Source organism: Helicoverpa armigera, chromosome 21, assembly GCF_030705265.1.
Source record: "Helicoverpa armigera isolate CAAS_96S chromosome 21, ASM3070526v1, whole genome shotgun sequence".
Lineage (NCBI taxonomy): Eukaryota > Metazoa > Arthropoda > Insecta > Lepidoptera > Noctuidae > Helicoverpa > Helicoverpa armigera.
In genome coordinates this window covers 9,749,379-9,758,962 of record NC_087140.1, presented here as the reverse complement: position 1 = coordinate 9,758,962, position 9,584 = coordinate 9,749,379, and positions in this window count along the sequence as shown.

Genomic DNA, 9,584 nt, shown 5'->3' with positions numbered 1-9,584 from the left:
AAATGACGTTGTTTATATGGCCCAAAGCTTCAAGTAGATATTGTAGACATCATAACTGGCCTCAGATTACACACAGTAGTTTTAACGTGTGACATATCCAAAACGTATAGAGGGATCTTAATAAGACCGGAGGACCGGAATTATCAACACATACTTTGGCAAGAATCTCCCAGTGATCCAGTAAAAGAGTACGAACTCGCGACTGTCACCTACGGAGTTAGTAGTTCACCTTATCTGGCCATCCGCACTCTCCACCAATTAGCTGTCGATCATGGCGCCGCGTATCCACGCGCAGCTGAAGCTCTTCTTCATGAGACATATGTCGACGACATAACCAGTGGCGCGCCTTCTGTACGTGAAGCTATAGAACTAAAAAATCAACTTATCGCTTTGCTAGGTTGTGCTCAACTTGAGTTCCGAGAATGGAGTAGTAATTCACAATCTGTTCTTAATACTTTGCCAGAAGATCATTGTCAAAAACCTAAACTTTTTTCTGATGAAAGCGATAAATCAACTTTAAAAATCTTAGGAGTCCAATATGATCCTGTGAGTGACAACTTCAGTTACTCACACTCCCCTATCGAGGACGGTGAATGTACCAAGCGTTCAATCTTATCTAGCATGGCGCGTATTTTCGATCCTCTAGGGTGGCTTACACCTTGTATCCTAAAAGCCAAATTGCTCCTTCAAGATTTGTGGCGTCTTAATCTTTCATGGGACGAACCTGTGCCCAGAGATGTAGCTGTAGAATGGCAAACCTTTATAGCTGATCTCCATAAGTTAAATCTAATACAAATCCCTCGTAGGATTATACCTTCTGAATCTAAAACATTTCAACTCATCGGATTTTGTGATGGATCCACGAAAGCATATGGCTGTTGTGTTTATCTTCGTGTCGTCACCTCTCATGGTGTTCAAGTTTATCTTTTAATTGCTAAGTCCAAAGTTGCACCTCTGAAAGTGTTGACTGTTAACCGTTTAGAGTTGTGCAGTGCTGTATTGCTGATCAAAGTAGTAAATCGCATTCACTCCTTGCTTAGTTCTAAAATCATCTTAAATAAATCTATCTTGTTTACAGACAGCTCGACTGTATTTTCGTGGTTGAATACTGAGCCACACAAACTTAAGACCTTCGTTGCGCACAGAGTGGTCCTGATTAAGGGCAGTCCTGTGCCAACTGAGTGGCACATGTGTCCACCCATGACAACCCAGCCGACGTCTGTAGTCGTGGCTTATCATGCCTATCTCTATCTTCAGCTCAAATTTGGTGGTCTGGTCCTCAGTGGTTGCAGCATGAACCCTTTAACTGGCCTGTATCAGCAGTTGAAGTGTTAGATAACGTGCCAGAACTTAAGCCCTCATCACGCGCGTGTCACACAACTGTGACACCTTTTTTTATCGACGTAAAATCATCAAATGACCCTCCCGTTGTGGGTTAGCAGCGGTGAGGGAGTGTCGAACTCTTACTGACTAAAATCGTCGTGTTCCGTCATAGGCCTTTTATGTACCAGGGCCGCGGTATCTCTTTCGAACAACCCGCAGCCCCGGCAGGCCTGGCCCTGCTGGCCCCGCTGGGTTGCTGACATCTCTTTGAGGAGCGCGTGGAACAACGCGCGCCGTCGACACGGGTCTGTCGTCTAGAAAGACAGAGGGACGATGAGCCACCCGAACTCACCGCCCACAGACCCACGCCTACGGTGGCCGGGAGTCATCTCGCGACACCCGGCGCCCATGGTGTCTACCTGGTCCAGCGCGGCGGCCGGGATGAGAGGTGCGGACTCTCTGGCGTTCCGCCTCCTCCTTCTCGAGCATGACCGCTTCGCAGAAGGAGGCGACGGCATCCCATTCCCTCTCGCCCCGGACCATGGCCTGAACCAGGGCCGGACGCGAGAGGTCGCCGCCGCCCAAAGCCTCGACGAGGACCCGGCGGTGCCCTTCCCATGCGGGGCACACCTGGACTGTGTGGTCCACCGTGTCCTCGGGGCTGTCCGCACAGTGGTGACACCCGGGCGCCTCCTCACGACCGATGCGGTGCAGGTACCTCCCGAAACAACCGTGTCCGGTGAGGACCTGCGTCATGCGGTACGTGAGGGCGCCGTGACTCCTCCCGAGCCACTCCTCAAAGAAGGGACTTACCGCCACGATGGTGGCGTGCCCTGCACTGGGTTGCGACAGTCGCTCCCTCCAGGCCACCATGAGATCGCGCCGGAGCTCCGCCCGCTGCACGACAACTTGCCGCGGCAACGGGGTTTCTCCCCGGCGCTGAGCCTCCTCGCGCCAGTCGTACAGGCGCAAGAAGACCCTCGCCTCCAGATCCCACGGTGGCAGTCCAGCAAGTAGGCTAGCTGCTTCGCGGGAAATCGTGCGGTACCCCCGGATTAGCCTAATGGCTATCACCCTTTGGGGCACGTTCAGGTAGTGTAAAGCCCGCGGCCGTACCGAACGTGCCCATACCGGGGCCCCGTAAAGGGCCATGGACCGCATGACCCCCGCGTAGAGTCTGCGGCAGGGGGCGTTTGGGCCGCCCAGGTTGGGCAGGAGCCGCTTGAATGCAGCACCTGCCTTCTCCAGTTTGGGGCCCAAACGTCGGAAATGCTCGACGAAGTTCCACCGGCCGTCGAGGACGAGTCCCAGGTATTTCATCGCCCTCTCGACGCCGATGGTAACCCCCCCCACCGTGACCTGGGAGCCTGAAGGTGGCGCGTTCCGAAGCCCATGAAAGCACATGGCCTCGGATTTGTGCAAGGCCACCTCCAGGCCCAGCAGCTGGATCCTCTCGATGACTGTCGCAACCCCGCGCGTCATTATGTCGGCCGCCTCCTGGTGCGACCTCCCTTGTGCCAGAACCAGCGTGTCGTCAGCGTAGCAGACCACGCTGACGCCGCTAGGGAGGTCGGCGCGCAGCACCCAGTCGTAGCCGATGTTCCACAAGAGCGGCCCCAGTACCGACCCCTGCGGAACACCGCACGACATCTCTCGCCGGTTCCATTCCCCATTGTGACCGGGGTAAATCACCTGTGACCTGTGACACCTGAAGCTGACTTACTCGATTCCATCATGGAACGCCACTCCTCTCTTTCCCACGTGTAAAGAGTGGTTGCATGGATCTACCGTTTCATCAAAAATGCGAAAGCAAAACGTTCTGACCGTAACTCACTACCTTACCTCACAGCCGCTGAACTAAGTCAATCTCTGGACCATCTAACAAAATATGTTCAACATCAAAGTTTTAATGATGTCATATCTTTGATTGCATCAAATAAACCTTTACCAAAACATTTATCTAAACTCTCTCCTTTTGTGGACACTCGCGGAATCTTGCGAGTGGCGGGACGTCTTAAGCACGCGTCGTTACCTTGTCGCGTCAAACATCCATATCTACTACCTAAAACTTCCCGACTAAGTAATCTTCTTATCGACCACTTTCATACAACTTACCTTCATTGTGGGCCTCGTCTACTCCAATCGTTAATTATGCGTCGATATTGGATACTCGGCGTCAGGAATCTCATCAGATCACGTTTATCAAAATGCGTGATTTGTTTTAAAATCAAACCGATTCCACTTCAACCTTTTCATGGTGATCTTCCACCTTCCCGACTACAACCGGGTCATTGTTTTCAAACAATCGGCATCGACTTCGGAGGTCCGTTTATCATAAAAGAAAGTAGACGCCGTAACGCCAAAACTTACAAAGCATATCTTTGCCTCATAGTATGCCACGCTACCAAGCCAGTTCATCTCGAGATCGTTACCGAGCTCACATCTGAAGCGTTTATAGCGGCCTTGGATCGTTTTGTATCACGCAGAGGACTTTGTCACTCTATAGTCACAGATGGCGGTACTAACTTCGTGGGTGCCAGACGTTATTTATCAGAAGTCAGCGAAATGCTCAACCGCGATAGCAACAGTATTTCCAATCAGCTCGCTTCTCGAGGAATTACGTGGAAGCTCAATCCTCCTTCGGGCCCTCACTTCGGAGGCATATTCGAGAGCGGTATAAAATCTACCAAATACCATCTCAAACGTATAATCGGATCGCAGGTTCTTACCTTTGAAGAATTTTAAACGATCTTAACGAAAGTAGAAGCCATGTTAAACTCTAGACCTTTAGTGGAATTATCTTCCGATCCCGATGAGGTTGTCGCTCTTACAGCTGGCCACTTCCTCATCGGTCGACCTTTTATATCTCTACCTGAACCGGTACAGTCTGAAAATGTTAGTTTACGTACTCGTTGGCAGCTCTTACAGTGCCTATCTCAGAGTTTTTGGCGCACTTGGCAAAGGGACTATTTACATACCTTGCAACAGCGAATAAAATGGTTTAAACATGGCAACCATCAGCCAAAGTTGAATGATCTTGTTTACTTGATCTTGTTGTGATTTACGAACCAAACTTACCTGCTAACGAATGGAGGTTGGGTCGTGTCGTACAGCTCCATCCGGGTAAAGATAACATTACTCGTGTGGTAACAGTTAAAACATCAATAGGCTTACTTACAAGACCTGCTGTCAAAATTTGTCCTCTTCCAATTGAACAAAACAATTTAATAACTACACTACTTTAACTACACAATTTTATTATTACCACAGATTATATAATAGTTACTACGTTTATTACATTATCTTTATTATATTATTAACTTTGTGTTTATTGTTACTCACCTATCTCAAAACTTATACGTATCTATTATCTTATTATTAATCTATTAACTAAAAATCTTACAACGATGACATATGAATCTGCATAGGCCCTCGATCTTAAATCTTAAATTATCAAACCGTATCTTATGAAATCCCTGGGTGATTTCAAGTGGGGGGATATGAACAGGCTTTGGGATACTTCCTTTCCCATCCTTTTCCCTCCCTATTCTACATAATCATAAAGCACCGAACGCAACCATAACTGCGCAACGAACGCCATCTATTGAACTCATAGACAAAACTCCAGTTTCAAACTCAGCAATGGCCGGCCGGCATTGATAACTGCGCGCGCGGTGTAAAAAATCAAGTTAAACCTGTGAATACGACTAAAAGTGCTCTGGTGTTGTGATCCCTGTGTTCCTGGCATCCTGTAAGTACTTGATCTTTCATTCATTGAATCTCACAGCCTGTTTCTAGTAAAATACCTAAATCAAGGCGTCCCCGGCTGGACGCCAAACTCAATCACTATCTCTATGTACCTTACGGACTTATTTAGGTGCTAGGTACTCCTATATAGGTACTCCCATATGTTTGACCCTTCTGTAGTTCCTCTATGTATAACTTTTAGAATGTAAATCCCAATGTACTACTAGTCTACTTCTATGCACTCCACCTGCATACATCCTTATGTAAGTATATCCCACCCAAAACAAAAATGTGAAAGACTGCCAAGTTCGATAATATGGGAATGCTTCGCCTATAAAAGAAGTGAGATCTGAATAAGTACCAAGTTCTATACACATACCTCAGTTAAAATAGTTACTTTTTAATGATGTTACTTGGCAAGTTTTCATACACCTTGTTTTAAACCTACTAAACGCAATGAATCAAGTATTTAATTTTCTATTAAAACTTGCCAAGTAATCATCATTAAAAAGTAACTATTTTTAACTGAGGTATGTGTATGGAACTTGGTACTTATTCAGATCTCACTTCTTTTATAGGCGAAGCATTCCCATATTATCGAACTTGGCAGTCTTTCACATTTTTGTTTTGGGTGGGATTTCATTTATTTTTGTAAGGTTGTTTATTTTATTTTTTTCTTATGATGAAGTTAGTTAAAGAAATGTCTCATTTATACTATCTTTTAGATTTTTTAATATGCACTATGTTTCTTACAAAGAAATGAACTAGATTAACTATGACTAGATTTACCAACTGACTGACATGACATGTTATCATATATGTATTATGTTCGTGGATCAAAGTTACACATTCGTTATTTTCGAAAGTGATTCACACTTGGCCGTTTTCAGATTTTTACTTTACTTTGACTAAATACAAACCTTTGTACCATTCGAAGATATATTATAAATATAGATAAATTTAGTTCGTTTTAGTTCCTTAGGGGTATAAATTGGCTTATTATATTCCTGGTGACTAATAACTTAAAAGTCGACAAATGTTGGCAACAAATAAAATAACTTGCCAGCGATTAAATATTTTCGCGACTATTATAATATGTAAAGTTCAAAATTAAGGGTGTTATAAAAACTAAAAACTGGCAGCTGCGTTTGGGTGGCAAATAAACTATACCAGTCAATTGAAATATTAGGTGAGGAGCTATTTATAATGACTTGGCGACTAATAATGTTAGTTGGGTGGCAAAAATAATATGTTACCAACTATTTCGTGCCGACTAAAAACCCAGTTTCAGGCTTCGCTTTGTGGATAGCGCTAAATATTAAAAGGAGTACAATAAAAAATTGGTAAGTTTTAAGTTAAACGGTTTTATCTTATGTGCACTGAAAACTAGAAAATAAAAAAAAACTGTTACTTACCTATAAACCTACATAGGTGGTCCCGGTCATATTGGACTAAAATAAAAACGTGGGGCCCATTACCTAACTATTGCTGTAATACTTTCTTCTAGAGGTATAATAGGTGTGGATTTCTACTTACTATAATCGTAACTGGAGATTTTGACAATCAATAATCAGCCGTAGCGGCTTCACCAGCGAACGCCGAGCTCATGATCTACCAAAGTATAAAGATATGCTTTGCCATAGGTAGGATTTCAGAGGGCCCCCACGTTTTTATTTTAGTCTAATATGACCGGGACCACCTATGTAGGTTTATAGGTAAGTAACAGTTTTTTTTATTTTCTAGTTTTCAGTGCACATAAGATAAAACCGTTTAACTTAAAAGTTTTTTTACCAATTTTTTATTTTCTAGTTTTTAGTATTTAATGAAAATGCCTACCGAATATTCCTCATTCTATATTTGGGTCAGCAGCGGTGAGGGAGTGCCAGACTCTTACTGACTAAAAACCGTTGTGTTTCGTCGTAGGCCTTTTATGTACCAGGACAATCCCGCAGCCCAGGCAGGCCTTGGCCCTGTTGGGCCCCGCTGGGGTTACTGACAGTATTCTACTTGAGTTGCCCTTTCATTTGATACCCATATTGAGGGGGTTGTGTAAAAAATATGTAATCCGCCATTTTGTACCGGCGGCCATCTTGGATTTACAATGTTATTGATATTAGTATATTGTATTGTCATCGGAATTAAAGGTGTGTACCAAATTTCAGATCAATCTGACAACAGCAAGGTACTTAAATTTGAATTACTAAATTTGACCCAAGAAAGAATAAATAATAAAACAAACAGGGTAAGCTAAATAAAACCGTTTAATAATAATAAAAAAGGAATAAGAGTTAATTATTAATATTGTGTATCATAATTTCATGAAAACGGCGGAAGGTGCGGTGGTATTATCTCACTTGGCGCACTATGAAGATGGTAGAATTAAATTTGGATTCATTTTATTTAGCATATTGCCATTTATAACCTTCAATTAAAAAAAAAACATTGTATTAAAATTTTAAGTTAGTGACGAAAACGAATCGCTGCAAAACCGACTCCACGTAGTCTTATCTGCCCTACCCCTAGAGTGCAATTCAAAACCGCGTAGGCGCGGAGGGGCGAGGCGGCCTGCGAGCTGAGGCGCAGTTAGTTTTAACGCTCGCCGCCGCGGCTGAGGCTGCCAGCAAACCGAAGCTGCGGCGGTGAGCGTGAAAACCATCTGCGACTATAAGCTCGTATGGGACCGCCGGAGCTCCGCAGCGCCGGAGCCGTGACAGAAGTCATGCTTGCTGCATGTTGCATGCTTACTTCCATGCTATTCACCTATAATTTTGAAAATAACAGCCGCAAAATATTTTTTCTTCATGCCATTTTAGACTTTATTTAAAGCTATTAAAAAGACGCACAATATATTTATAATAGGAGCTAGTTTATATTTATTCTTCATCCAAACAATTTTAAATAGAACCTGATTTGTATTATTTATGAATGCCCATTTTCTATTTTATTGTCATCATTAAGTTTTCGCTTAGATATTAATTCAGTTGCCAAAAGAAAAACCTGATGCTAGTTTAAATTAAAACGGACCTCATAACTGATATATTAATATGCTACCTTTTACTTATTATGATACTCCTTTTTAGCTGCCAACCCATTATAAATGGTACCCACTCTATTATTTTTTAAAACCTATATTCGTTTTACTTAGTCGCCGCGTTAAATACATGCCGTATAAATTTACACCGGGTATAAAACACCTTCATTATTTTGAAACCGACTCACACTTGGCCATTTTCAGATTTTTCCCTTTACCTTGACATAAAGACCTACCTCCATGCCAAATTTCAAGTCAATACGACCATTGGAAGTGGTCTAGGTTTTTGATGAGTGAGTCAGTGAATAAGTGAATAAGTGAATAAGTGAATCAGTGTATAGTAAAAATAGCGATTTTCTGACGTCAATATCTCAAGACCTACAATAGGTATATTAATGAAATTTTGTATTTTAGATAAGTGAGGGGGTCTCAACAGATACTAGAAATTTGATATGCGTAAATAAAATAGATTTTGAGTTACAGGGGGGTCGAATTTGGCCCGAAATGGTTCGTGTAATATAACCCACGGCCGGTGTGTCGCCTTTTTTGCTCGAACTTGGCGGACACACTGCCGTGTGTCTAGATTTCTAGTTCCAACGGAAAGCGGGTTAAACCGCTAACTATCGGCAACTAGCAAAACTTCAGAAAACTCATCAGAAATAGGTAACATACTTAGGTATCGCGAAGATGGTAATCTTGTAAGTATGTGAACAATTCTCGGAGACAATGTGACATGACAACTATGTTAGGTGTAAGCGCTAGTATGAACTGCGACGTAACATAGCGGGGCCTACGTGTTGGACATAATTTACTTGATGCTTGGTGCACACTGAAAGATATATTTTGGAGTTAGCAACCACCTTTAGGGCGATGTAAATTATTCGATTTTCGAATATTGTAGGTGCGTTACGCGTAGACGAGTGAACAAACAATTGACAACTACCGATTCGACATGCTGCATTTTCGCGCATAGCTTCGGTTTGGCTACTGTTTACATGCAACAGAATACGCTAGTGTGAAAGCGTCCTTAGCTTGTGACCACGTGATTTATGGATTTGAAAAATCCATAAATATAAAATGTCATTTCTATGTTTTGTTTTTCTACTAGCGTTTGTTATTCTATTCTATATACAAGTACGATATAGAACTTAAAGACGCCTGGGGCTGATTGCTTAAATACCTATGTACGTTACACGTTAATTTTTTTTATAGTGTCTCATGCGAAGGTAATTTTTATGGGTGCCGCTAGGTCATCTTCAAATAACTTTGCATCCCTGAAGTCAGCTACCTAGCTATTTAGCTTTTCACGCGTTTGTTCATATTATTTAGCAAAAATTTTACTTACTTATTACAAAACCTGATGAAACTTTGCACTAGAATAGGCTATAGGTACCTACATCAGAATAACATTAAGCATTTTATCATACCTAGATAAGATAGGTAACAACCGAATATTTTGCCAAAGGCTATACCTACGAACATG